General features: G+C 42.5%; 1 protein-coding gene across 2 annotated transcripts in view; it reads left to right on the top strand.

Annotated features, from left to right (window-relative positions):
* The window catches only part of LOC307209621 (phospholipid-transporting ATPase VB-like), a 64048-nt gene that overhangs the window by 36857 nt on the left and 14333 nt on the right, over positions 1 to 12858 (top strand). The gene's annotated exons all lie outside the window — the stretch shown is intronic.

Here is a 12858-nt window from a genome sequence, read left to right as displayed (position 1 = left end):
AAGAGGTGTGTACTATAGCCAAACAGACATATGGTATGCCGCAATGAACTGACATATGCACACTATCCAAGGCAAAAGGAAACACTGTGAAATAGTGAAAGTGACAAACATAAAGTATCCAGCCACCTCCACTAACAGTCCAGTTCTTTGCACCTGGGGCAACATACAACATTAAAAACTTCTAATACAATGAAATCTAGTCTAAAATTACTAAAATCCAGTAAAATCTCATCTAAGGAGCTGCAGCAATCACAAGTGTACTATATAAAAAAGGACAATGCCCCAACATTAAAAAGCCATGGCCTATAAAACTGCTCAATAAAACAGAACACCAAAGTCTCAGGTCCCTTAATACAGGGCCAGCTCTGCAGTGCAATAGCACAAAGCAATTTGCTTCAGGCAGCACCATGAAGAGGTGATAGATGAAGGAGGAATTTGTGTCAGGTGCAGCAAGATGTTTTAATGTCCTGGTCCTAGCAGGGTTCCACTTCAGGCAGCAAAATGCTTTGGGCCAGGATTGCATTAATGTCACTGAATGCCCCCTCTCCCAGTAGCCAACCTGCCAACTAGTCTGCAGTAGTTACCAGCTGGTGGCTAATACACCTTTTCTTGAGTTGTGGGGAAGCAACAGCATCCATTCTTGGATGAAACTGATTATCTAGACCCATTTCAGTCTGGACCCAAACTTGGCTTTGGGGCTGAATAATCCTTCATCGCCCTGATACACCATTATCAGGTGAGGGCAAGGAGAGTGAGACCCTATTTCTCCCACCTGACTTCTACATGGCTTTCAATACCATTGGCCATGGTATCATCCTTGACCAGCTCTGAGGGATGGGAACCAGGGGCACTGTTTTACTGTAGTTCCAGTCCTGCCTGCAGAGTCAGTTCCAGAGCTTGGAATTGGGAGAATGTTCTTTGGGCCTCTGGCAATTGGGGTGCCACATGGAGGTGTTTGTTTCCAGTGCTATTTAAGATCTACATGAAGCAGTTGGGATCAGTTGTTATGGAATTTGGAACAATGTGTCATCAGTGTGCTGCTGACACACAGCTCTGTTTCTTTGTTATAGTACATTTTGAGGAAAACAGTTGATTTTGGACCTAAATTGTGTAAAATTTAGATATCTGTTGTAGTGGAGTTTTAGGTATTCAGTGTTTGGTTTCTTTAACACTCCTACAGAATAGTAATGAATTCAGGAACTGCAGTCATGGCTGATGTTGCTTAGCAGGGGAAAAAAAGAATGATGGATATAGGTTGTTCTAGGTCATACTGTAAAGCTTCCTATCTTGGTCTTGTAAAGTGTATTAAATTGAAGTTAGAGCAAAGGTTGTTAGCCCCTTTCAGCACTAAATAAAAATTAAGAAAGACGTTATGTTTGTTAATCACCATTTAAGATTTGATTCTTGTTTTCTCTGCAAATAATCAGCCGATAAATGATGTAATGTTGATATAATAATATGAACACCTTGATAAGTTACACTGTTCCTTTTTCTAATCAATTGAAAATGGATTGCATTATTTCATTGTGGGGGGAAATTAGTACTTAATAGAAAAGCTGTCTATAAATATTCCTTCCAGCAGCAGAACTTCAGTAGTGATGAATTCAGGTAAAAGCTTAATGTAGATGAATGGTTTCCTTAGAATTAGCCAGGTGAGTCTGCATGAAAGCAGATGCACATCATTCATACTAATTACTTGCCAGGGTTTCTTTCCTTTCACATCAGCATTCTCAGCCAGGCCTAGTGGCACCAGCTATGCATTTTTTTTAAAAAAAAAAAAAAGAAAAACCCTTATTGTACACTAATTCGATTTGCTAGGTGGAACTCTCAAAAAAGACAAAGGGTTTATCTCTACGAAAGATGAGCTAAGCAGTACCTGAACAAACTGCGGCATGTGTGCACATTTGTATTTCTTACATCCAGGCCTACTTCCTTCGTCCACACATACTCAATGTGCTGCATGAGGTAAACTTCCAGAAAATGTTGTTCTAGAGAGGTCATGTGGCCTAGGTTTTTCCAGTGAAGGACTTTGTCTAACAGAAGTAAGGGCCAAACTTCACAGGAGGCTCTGTTGTATGCAGTACAACTTTTGTTTTACAAAAATGCAGCCTTGGTGGTTGCAAACTGGAGCAGCTCATTGGAGGCCAAAGATTTTGCAGCCCTTTCCTCCTCATGCCATTATTCCGCTAACTTCACTGTTCAGCTGCTTTTTTTTTGCCAGACAGTGGAAATTGCACAACTACCTATAGATTTTCCCTTTAAGGGGCGAAAAGCAACAGGGTGTCTGTGTAATTTTTAGCAGGAAAAAAATAACATGCAGGGAAGGGGTTAGACTTTCTTTGCCATCCTGGTTTTCTGTGCAGTCTTTGCAGCTGTATTTTGTGAGACCCTCTCCAACAATAAGGGAAAATTTTGTACCACTTGAGTCTCACATATAGTTTGGCCATAAGTGCCTGTCAGCTCATTGTTCACATGCATGTTCCATGAATGGCACAGAGGGGAGGGCAGACGTGTTTCTATGAGGAGCTTTTCATCACCTAACAGCAGGTATCTGGGTGGCCTCTGCTGGTTGCAAAATTCTGGTACCTGGTTTGATCCATCAAAGCAGTTCCTGTCTTTTCTGTTTTCAAAACATTTAGGATACTTTTCCTTCCAAAAGCTTCCAAACATTAAAGGAAAAGTACTTTCCAAACAAAAAAGCAAAATTACTTGTGTGTGTGTACATTGGGTGAATAAGCTGTGTCATTTGCTGTTGCCATGGTGACAGGAACCATAGCTTTACCTATCTGATTCCATAACCATCAGTAAAGCACAAATTACTTCTGTCTTTGGATCCAATAGCAATGCATTTGCCATATTGGCCAAAAATCCATTTGAGATCTTAATGTTCTGTGATCCAGAACAAAACAAGCTGGGTACTTAAACCAGAAATACACCACCTAACCAGCCTTCATTCAAATATGGAATTAAAAGTGTTATCTCCTAGTTGCTATTCAGATGAGAATCTGATTATATCCCAGATGCTCCTTTCATTAGAAATGATGTCAAGTGCTTCTATTTCAGAGCTATCGGAAGCATAAAAAATGGAGATCAGATTTAGATTTGTCAAACTCACGATGCCAAGATTCTTTCTTAACACTGTGAAAGTCACATTCAAAATTTACAGGAGGCTGCGCCCCTTTTTCTTGCTTTCATGTTATGATTCCTGGTTCACATGCCATTTCTTATAATTTTTATACATTGTGGGGGGAGAGGGGAGAAAGAGAATCTTTTCTGCAGAAAACAAGGGGGCAGTATCTGTGAAAACTCCTGTAATTTGTATCTTTGGCCTCTAAAACAATTGTAAGGGCTGCTTGCTACCTTCGCATTTAGGAAAATGGATGAAAGAGGTAAAGGATTAGTTCAGATGTAACAATCTGTCTCTAATAAACAATAGTTTTTACTAGGGATGGCTGAATCTATCATTTTTCGGTTTCTCTGGGTTTCTTATTTTTCTTGGTTTGTGGTCAATTAAATTAGTTTCCCAGTTTGAATGGGAAAGGGCCGTTTAAGAAACCCTTTGCAGGAGAGGAAGGGAGGAAGGAGCATACAAGCCCAACACTTGTTCTTGGTTTATCAGACCAAAATCTTTATGTCTTGAACTGGGCCTAAGTAAAATTAAGTAGAATTGATGGAGCCATAAGAATACTTGCATGTGCTAGATGCCAACAGCTCTTGTAGCAAATTCTAACTCACATGGCTCTTACTAATGACTCTTACCACAGAGTTGGTTGGTTGTACTGCAGGAATATGATGGTCTCATTGCGTGCCCAGGTGGAGACCCCCCCAACCCCGAGAGACCACCAGAAGGAATAACAACTCATGACAATGTGTTATGGTATTAAAACTGGCCACAACTTTATTAAACCTTTTAGATGTAGGAAGACCTTGGCTTAGGCATTGGGCGTGTATCCCTCCCAGCCCCCCAGTCAGGGAACTGGGGCTCCTCCGGGTGAATGGGATAGGGGAGGGTGCACTGCAAGATCCTTGTGTACACAGGCAGCCCACCTCATATCCCCGCAACGCAGGGGAGTTCACTGACAACCTTTCAGTGCATGGCCAGTGACTCCCTTTTCATTAACCCCTTTAAGAGGGAACCCTGGAATCGCCGCTGCGGGCGGGGGGGGGTGAGTCACCACTTCATGGCTCCCCCTCCATTTAGGAAAGATAGACTAAAGGATTCCACCCATGGCCTAAAACCGCCAAAGTTGTGACAATTGCTACAGGGAAGGCAAAACCTGCGGAGCAGGGAAATTCCTTCCCAGCTCTTCAACAGCAACCATCAAAAGACTGCAGCAATGCCTGCTGAACAGGAAGGAAAATGGTTAACCTGCAATGAAGCATTAGACAAAGGGAGGGTGGGTGGGTGAAGCTCCAGAGCCGACTGCATGCTTGCTGCCAGCTCCGCCTCCTATTTATGCATCTTGAGCGGACCAATGGGAAGCCTGCCCATTCGCAGTCCGCTTGGCTGGCCCCACCTCCAACAAGACACTGATAGATTAAACTGCAGTTTGGCAGGAACCCCCAACAACTGGCTACAGGGAGGTGGGCCAGCGCAACCAGCTGGTGATTCCCACGTGGCCTGGGGTTCTGCACGCAGTCCTGCAAAGGGCACCCACAATGGGAGGTGTGAGTGCTTCTTCTTACAGGAGCATCAAGGCATATCAAAATACTCATTACAATAAAATTCACGGCAGTCACCCAGAGCAGCTGCCCCACATCTTCTCCCCAATAACAGCAAAACTCATGGCATGCTTTCATTGTGATTTGCATCCCACCCACAAGAAGCAATGTATGAGATGGCAGAGTAGAGAAATGTTAATCTAAATGACTTCACAACACACTTTTTACTGCATACACATTGTGGGGAAGAGAAGGTTGCAGTGGGATGACAAAATCCTATATCCCATGGCTTACAAGTTTTCAAGTTGCATCAAACTGACAGGCATGATCATGGCAGATTGGAGCTGGTGAGCTTTCTGATAAAATCAAAGACTCTAGCAAGACAAGCCTTTTAAATAAAGCTACCAGCCCCATGGGCAGCATTCATCTATGTTTTACTCAGAGTAAACCTAATGAAATTAATGGACCTAACTTAATCACGCTCATTAATTTTAGTTGGTCTGCTTTTGAAGGTAAACAAAGCATAAGCTCCTGAAAATATTTTATGACAAATGTTCCTGAATGATATCCTGTTGAAATCTCAAACTGAACACAGCAAAGACAGTGTTCTTCAGCTTTCCTTTCAGACTGTTGTCTTTTTTCACATCTCTTGTCACTGCTGGAAATTCTGTTATCTCTCCAGGCTACCAACATGGGGTCGATCATATTGACCACTCCCTTTCCCAAAAGGATGAGAAGGCAACTAGAAAACTTTTTTTAAAAAAAAACTTGCAAAGATACATACAAAATAGACGTCTGCTAGAGGGTTGTTAGGTATTCTGAACTTACAGAGAATAAAAAGCTTAAGGAAACAAGAGTGACAGCAGAGAAGCTGGACTTCATTCCTGCATACCCATATATTTTCTCAGATGGATGACCATGTTCCTATCTGGGAAATCGTCAAGAGACCACATGTCAATGGTGGGTGGAGGAAGAATCAAAAGTGGCCAGAGCAACAAATATAAATTTTACCTTCATTCATTAGGCTAGTTTCTACAGAGATTTACACACTTCTCTCCATCCTTCACCCAAGCAGCCAACCGACATGATCAGAGTTCAAGAACACATCCTAGCAAGGGAAATCCATGTGAGAAGAGCAGGGAGCAGGAGCAGAGAGGAGTGTGGCCTGACAGAGCCTCAGTGACTGGATAAAAAGGCTCAGAGGACTACATTTGACCCCCAGGTCTGAATTTCCCCACCCATGAGATATACACTTAACCTAGGAGCTTCAGTGAATTTAGTGGGGCTTACTTTTGAGTAGGCATAGACTTGCACTGGCATTTTATTGGGAATTGTTGTTAGCTGCAGAAAATGGTTATGAATCCCAGTCTAAAGAGCTGTTAGAAATCGTCAGTAGAAGGTGCTTCAGAGACAATTGGAAACTTAATGCTGATATATTGCTAAGACTGTGTGGACACTGTGCTGAAACAATCAGAATGAAACAATCTACCTCGGGCAGCACCAGGTGGGTAGAGAGGTTAATGAAGACAGGAATTGGTGTCTGAATGGTGCCACTGGGCTTTTCAAAAGTGCCACTCCTAGATGGGTACAGAGAACAATTTGGCCTTCCCTGCAAACAGTATTCTCCTCAGAATTAACTTTCTCCGGCAACAATTGTACCTCTAATTACTGCAGCCAATTAGGCGTAAAGAAGAGTCCTGAGGCAGAAATGCCATATATGCTCACACCAATCTTAGGTACATGACTCCTCTTGCTAAGGAAGCTAGCATCTTCATAGTAATCCAACAGGCAGTAACCCTCCAAGATCACAGGCAGAAGTCCATCCCATTTTTCTTATCTGAAGTCCTTTCACTAGAGATTAGACTTGGGACTTTGCATATATGAAGCCGATTCTTTACTACAAAGCTATGAAGAGTGCTACACCTCCCCTTGCTCCTTCTCTTCCTCTGGCTTCCCCCTAAATAGGGATGGAGAAGACCTCAGTTCAGTTCACATTTAAATATGAATTTACCTAATATGTGAACCAAAACACAGCCATTCTTTGAAAGCTGCAATTCTCTGGATGTTGAGGTGCAGTTTTCCAGTCAAGTAATGTGTAAAAAAAACTAGGGTAAAGTGCTCATAGGAGGACTTAGTTGAATACAACCCTTGGGGCAGAAAGAAATCTGGCCTATCATTCTTTTAATTTCATACCACTGGAGTAACCAGGTATAGTGAGGTTCAACAAATCCTATAACTTTGAAATTCTGGCCTCTCATATCAAGTTTCTCCAAGCCCCAGACAAACCCAGCGCTGCTTTCAGACATAATCAGAAATGTCAGTTAACAATTCTCATTTTCAGTTACAAGGACTAAAAGAACAGAGTGTCTCTAGTTCATGATAGAAGTTGGTTTACAACACACAGTGAATTATCAAGTGACCCAAATTGTGACATCTTGATTGGAAAAGCTTCTATTTTAAGATATCTGTATGAAATGCTATGGAGTGGGGGGAAGGACTCAGCCAGGGACTTTGAACAGGCATCTCCTACAACAGAGGAGACCCATAACACCCCCTCCCCATAGCAAGGTAGTCAGAGTATGCATCTCACTATAGACCATATATCTATTCCCTTCAGATGAGATCCAGAAAAGGGAACCCCCCCAAAAAAAAAAATAATCATTTGTGCTTTCTTCTTTGTCCCTGGTAGAATTTCTGAAGCCACATGCTTCTGGCAATTTCATAACTTCCTTCGGTGCTTCCCTATTAATAGTTCCATTTCATACATCATTAGTCTGAAGCCTTTAAAATAACAAAAAGTTATTTCCAAGGCTCCTCACTTTTCAGCTTTTTCTCACTGCCTGTATTTTCTCTGTAGATCTAAGCAGGGCTTTATTTCGGCCAATAAGCATTGCAGCCCATTTATTTAACCACGGTCAGCCTGGGGTATGTAAAGAGACAATAAGCACCTGTAAAATACGCCTCCTTCACTGCTGAACAGCCTTCATTCATACATCTGAAATTAGAAGGTCTAAATATTTGTATTTACACTGTACTTAAGCTGCAGCCAGATCTAAGCAGTGATTATTCCCTAGAGCAGCCTTCTTCAACCTTGGGTCTCTAGGTGTTTGTTGTTGGACTACACCTTCCATCATCCCTGCCCACTGGTAAGCTGGATGGATATTATAGGAGTTGTAGTCCAGCAGCAATGAACTCTGCCCTGGGCTACCAGACAGTGGTTGTTGGTGCAGTAGTAGTATAACCAGTTGTTGCTGCTGAGCAGCAACTGAAGAGGACCAATCCCATCCTGGTGGGTTTGGAAGCAGACCCTGGTGAGGTCAGTTCCATTCTATGCAAGCACACATCCTTGCCTTCAGTAGCTGCTAAACAGCAAGAGCCATTTATTGCAGTCACATCACCTTTCTAGCAGCTGTTGTGACTGCATAGTTCAACCCCCCCCCCCTTTAAAAAGGCTCAAAAACCAAAATTATTTCAAGGTTTTGGTCTCTGTCCCAAGTTCACAGCTCTTGGTTTTGCAATTAGCGTTTATTCGTTATGAAATTCACTGCTTGCTGGCTGGTGTTCCCTTAACGTTAAGAATCGGCAGCGCATTGAGAAAGACTGCCATATCTTATTTGTTTTGACATCCTTGGCAGCCGAGGAAGTGCTGCGCAGGGCACATTCCTAGGAATGAAAAGGAGCTGCTGTTCTATTTCCATGGTGAAACATAACCATGAAACAGGAGCACGGAGAGCTGAAGACACCGGGCTGATGCTTACAAGCTTACCTACGGTGATGAGGCCTCTTTGTAGCCAAGCCGCAAGAATTATGTTGCAGATCCTTGTTCTCTGCTCCTAATTTAAGCCAGGTTTGCAAGGCTTATGCAACTTTCCTTAATACCTTTCCACACAAAGCTCTCTTGTAAATAATGCATTTCAAGCAGAGATGCCCTGGAAATTAGCAAGTGGAGTGTTGAAGATTTGGAAATGGTGTTCTCTGGCAGGTAATCTCCTAGATGGGATTTACCAATGACCAGGGGGGAAAGGTTTCTGCCTGGAAAATGACAAACAGTATGACTTGAATAATTCATTCCCGCAGTCCTGCAAAATACTGCCTGTCCCTTGCTCACTGCCATCCAAGCAGCGGCTATCTGTTTATACTGTTGCTATACCTACATGGACTTCTATTGACATACAAACATTTCCTCCCCATTTCCTTCACCCTTCCTTGTGTTTACTAAAGGGATAGGTCCCTGAACAACAGGTGGTGGCCAGCACACACATGCAGCAACTCTGAAAGCAGAGCTCTGTGCTTTTATGTCAAATATTCATGATCTTGTAGAAACAGCTCAAGAGATCAAGAGTCATTAATCATTAGCAGAACCCGTCTCCATGGGGATGTATTGTAATTGGAACTGTGTCAGCTTCCAAAGCAATTGTGTAACAACATATGGCCTGGCTTCACTGACATCTGTTGTTGCTAAGCCTCGTTTGTTGACAATCGAGGTCACACCATCCACCAGTTACCTGTCTTCAGCAACACCTGACCACAGGTTGTGCTTTTATTTTCTTTCTTTCTTTCTTGGCCATTGCAGATGCACTAGCAGCTCTTAACCCCTGTTTACTTCTTTGCCCTGTTTCCTGGAGTGTGCTACTAGCAACAGGCAACAGAAGCAGACAAATTACAGCCAGCAGGAGGTATAGCAGTGGCACAGCTCTGGTGTTAGATTACAGGATTCTGTGTCAACAGAAGAGGCAGCAAGCTTTGGGAATATCATCATGTTCTGAGGAGAAAGGTGACAGGATAGCAGGGTTTCACAGCAGCCAAGCAGATATGGGCCACTTAGCTAAACAGAAGCTTAAACTGAAAACCAGGTCTGGCCTCAGCAAACATATGCTCTCTTTACATCTTCCCAAAAAGCTCACTGTTGCAACGTCTCCTTGTCTCATTCCACTTTTTCAATAAGGAAGCAAACTCACCTATTTGGCCTTTGCACTTCTTGCAAAGTCTACCATTAACTCTAAGTGATGTAAGCATCAAGGCTACCAAGTGGCAAATCAAGGAAGCAGCATTCTCCCAGAGAAAGGGTGGTCCCGTGCAAAAGAGGACAGGCCTCCCATGCCTTTAATAGTCTTGTAGATAAGGAAATTTCAGCAGCTATAACTTGACAAGCTACACCTGCTGAAATTCCCACTTTGACACAGCTATTGAAGGTGCACCAACCCTGTGCTTTTCAGCATCTGTCCATCCTATCAGAGACTATACTTTTGTGTCTCTTATTCTCTTTCAGTTTTACTACAGATTATGCATGTAATTAGCACCTTAACATCTTTGTTTTTTAATAATCATTTTTTAATTAAATGTTTTCAGCATAAAATACAACAAAAACCCATTTCTATAGACCCCAGATGACATTTGAGATCTGAGTCTGATTTCCAGACTTATTGCCATCGCAAAATGCTTGTCCTGGAGACACTGGTGCCCATGAATTCACAGGCAATGCTGTACAATGCAAAATATTGCCAGTACTCTGACAATGCTTAGCTCTCTTTGTCTTTCCCCATAAATCCTGACATCTCTGCAATTGCCCTGCTGAAATGTCTGAAGGTGCATCAGTAATATTCAGTAGGCCATTCCAGGATGTTTGACTAGATAAGGGTAAAGAACTGGCAAGAAGGAGGTCCACTCTATCCTTCCTTGTATCCCTGGAAGGAGAGAAGGTACAAGTGCAGGTAAAAGCCAAGGAAAGAACATAGGTCTAGTCCTACAGCCATGTGTTAAAACTAGGTATCTAGGTAATGAACATGGTTTCAGGATGTGTTCTCCAGCTGCACAGTTTCCACGTTTCCCAATGCCAAACCTGGTCCCATAATCCATATATGGGACTTGATTCATTTATCTGGCTATCTAAATAGGTCTCTCCATCTTTTGCAGCATGTTCATTATACAGCAGTGTGCTGAATAGAGCAGAAGTAGTGGAGTGTCTTAGCAAACAGATTCAGATCTGGAAGAATGATCCACTTGGGGACTTGGTTTTTTCCACACATAGTCTACTGTTCTAGACTGATGCAAATGAGTTATAAAAAGATGCTAATAACAGTTCCCTCCACACGCACATTATCATCTAAATAGTATCAGGAATGAAAATGGAGTCCCCATCCCAACATAAACAGATAATTAAAAGAATGTTGTCAAGGCTGACAAGTTCAAAATGTGTGTAACCCTAAAACCCTGATAAAAGAAAGTAACATTTTCTGGGATGAAGGCTACAGCCATGTTAATACATTGTTCTCTTTTCCAGGCTAGCAGTATTGTTATTTTAAGGGGGAATCATGTACACGGGATATGATTATGCATGTACAAGAAGTCAGGATTCTGTTACCATACAGAACAGATCCATTTCCCCCTTCATACTATATGTTTTAATGCTTTTTTTATTAAGTGTGTGTGTGTGTGTGTGTGTGTGTGTGTGTTCTCCAAACTATGATGCCAGCAGTAATTCTCTACAAACTACCATAACCGTGGAAACCCAATGAACCAACTATTTGTGTCATATTTTCTGGTGCAAGAGTAAAAAATATATTAAAAAATCCTATGTGCTCCAGGTGCTGCAATAAAAACCCAAGTAACTAGGCTGATTACGTGTCTCTGCATTTCATCACTCTGTACAATGCGCCTCTGCCCTCTTTTGGTCAAATATTTTTTACATCCTCATTCCCCAGCGTTCTCTCAACTAAATTTGTCGGGACAACAGAGTCGAAGTCATTTGCCACAGTGAACTCATCAAGCTTTTGAAAACATTATTGCAATATAATTGCCTTTATCTTACGTATATTGTTACAGTTGCTATACCAAACGCACTGCAGAACTGGAAAATTAAGGTTTTAAGTGAGAAAACCATGAGTGATCTTCATTCCCTGTAGTAGCAAAATGGGCAGCTCTAGCCCTGTGCTGGTTTCTTTGGGAGCAAAGCAGAGCCGTCCACAAACAGCATGAAAGATAATGAATATCTACGAGACCCCAAGTTAGGCTGGAAAGATTTCTGTTCCTTTTGGAAAGGAAGAAATACAGTTCACAAGGTTTAGCACTCAATGGTATTCTTCTCTCTCTCTCTCTCTCTCTCTCTCTCTCTCTCTCCACCAGCTGCATTCTTCCTCTGATGAATGCATATGATTCTTCATATGATGAGAAGAGTGGAGAGATGCTGTCTTTCTCTGCCTCCTCTGTCAACATCCCTGTCAGCCAGCCCCACCAGCCTCCACAAATTGGAAGGCAAATATCTGCAGCAGGAAGCCTGTTGTACATTGAGAACCCACTGCAATGTGATTTATGTAGAATCATGTATGATCAGGAGCCTAAATTGCAGAAAGCCTCCAAGAGGACATCAGCCTGCCCATTGCAGGCATTAGCCCTTCAAGACAAGGGAGAGTTGGAAGGGGTGGGACTGGGCAGCACATCTGCACTCTTCCTCATGCTGGTCTAACCACATGGGGAAATTGCATGTTACCTATTCATAGATGGGCAGCATTTGAACAATATCCTTAAACTGGAGAAAAGCATTCACGTTCAAACAAGGAACAGAAGCCTCTGTCCCTGCAATGCCTTTCTCATTCATTTCGCTGGGGGTGGGAGATCTACAATAACATTGCTTTTCACCCATGGGTGAATCTGCTGCCTTGACTGAAAGAATGAGGTGGCCTGCACATGCAACACCTCCACTTGTACATGGCTTAGATTGAAAATTGCCACCTGGTTATCACAAATTATGCAGGATTATGATGTCTGGCTGGCACACAGGCTATGAAGCTATCCAAACAGTAGAGAAGCCTGCCAGAAGTATAGCCACAAGCCAAGCATATAATTCAAGCATTAACACCACTAAGAAAGTTTGTGAATATGCCATTTGCAAAGAGCAAAGTAAAACTGACCGCATTTAAACTCTCTTCCAAAAGCTGCCAGATTTGAATCCTGCCTGCAACTTTTGGATGTTAAAAATTTTCCTTGGTCATAATGTGCAGCAGTTACACCACCTGCCCCTAACCCTTAGTCCTGCCTCATTTCTGTTTATAGACACTTGGTTTCCCACCTCGCTGCTACTCTGGTGCCATTGCCTCCCACCTTTATTTCATTTCCAGCCAATCCAGGCCCACATGGTTGATGTGATGACAATACAGTGCCACATAGCCAATCAGATTTGGATGCAGAGTAACATCATGC

Source organism: Podarcis cretensis, assembly GCF_951804945.1.
Source record: "Podarcis cretensis genome assembly, chromosome: 2".
Taxonomy (NCBI): Eukaryota; Metazoa; Chordata; class Lepidosauria; order Squamata; family Lacertidae; genus Podarcis; species Podarcis cretensis.
Note: the sequence above shows the minus strand (reverse complement) of the source record. Positions and strands in the feature narration are given on the sequence as shown.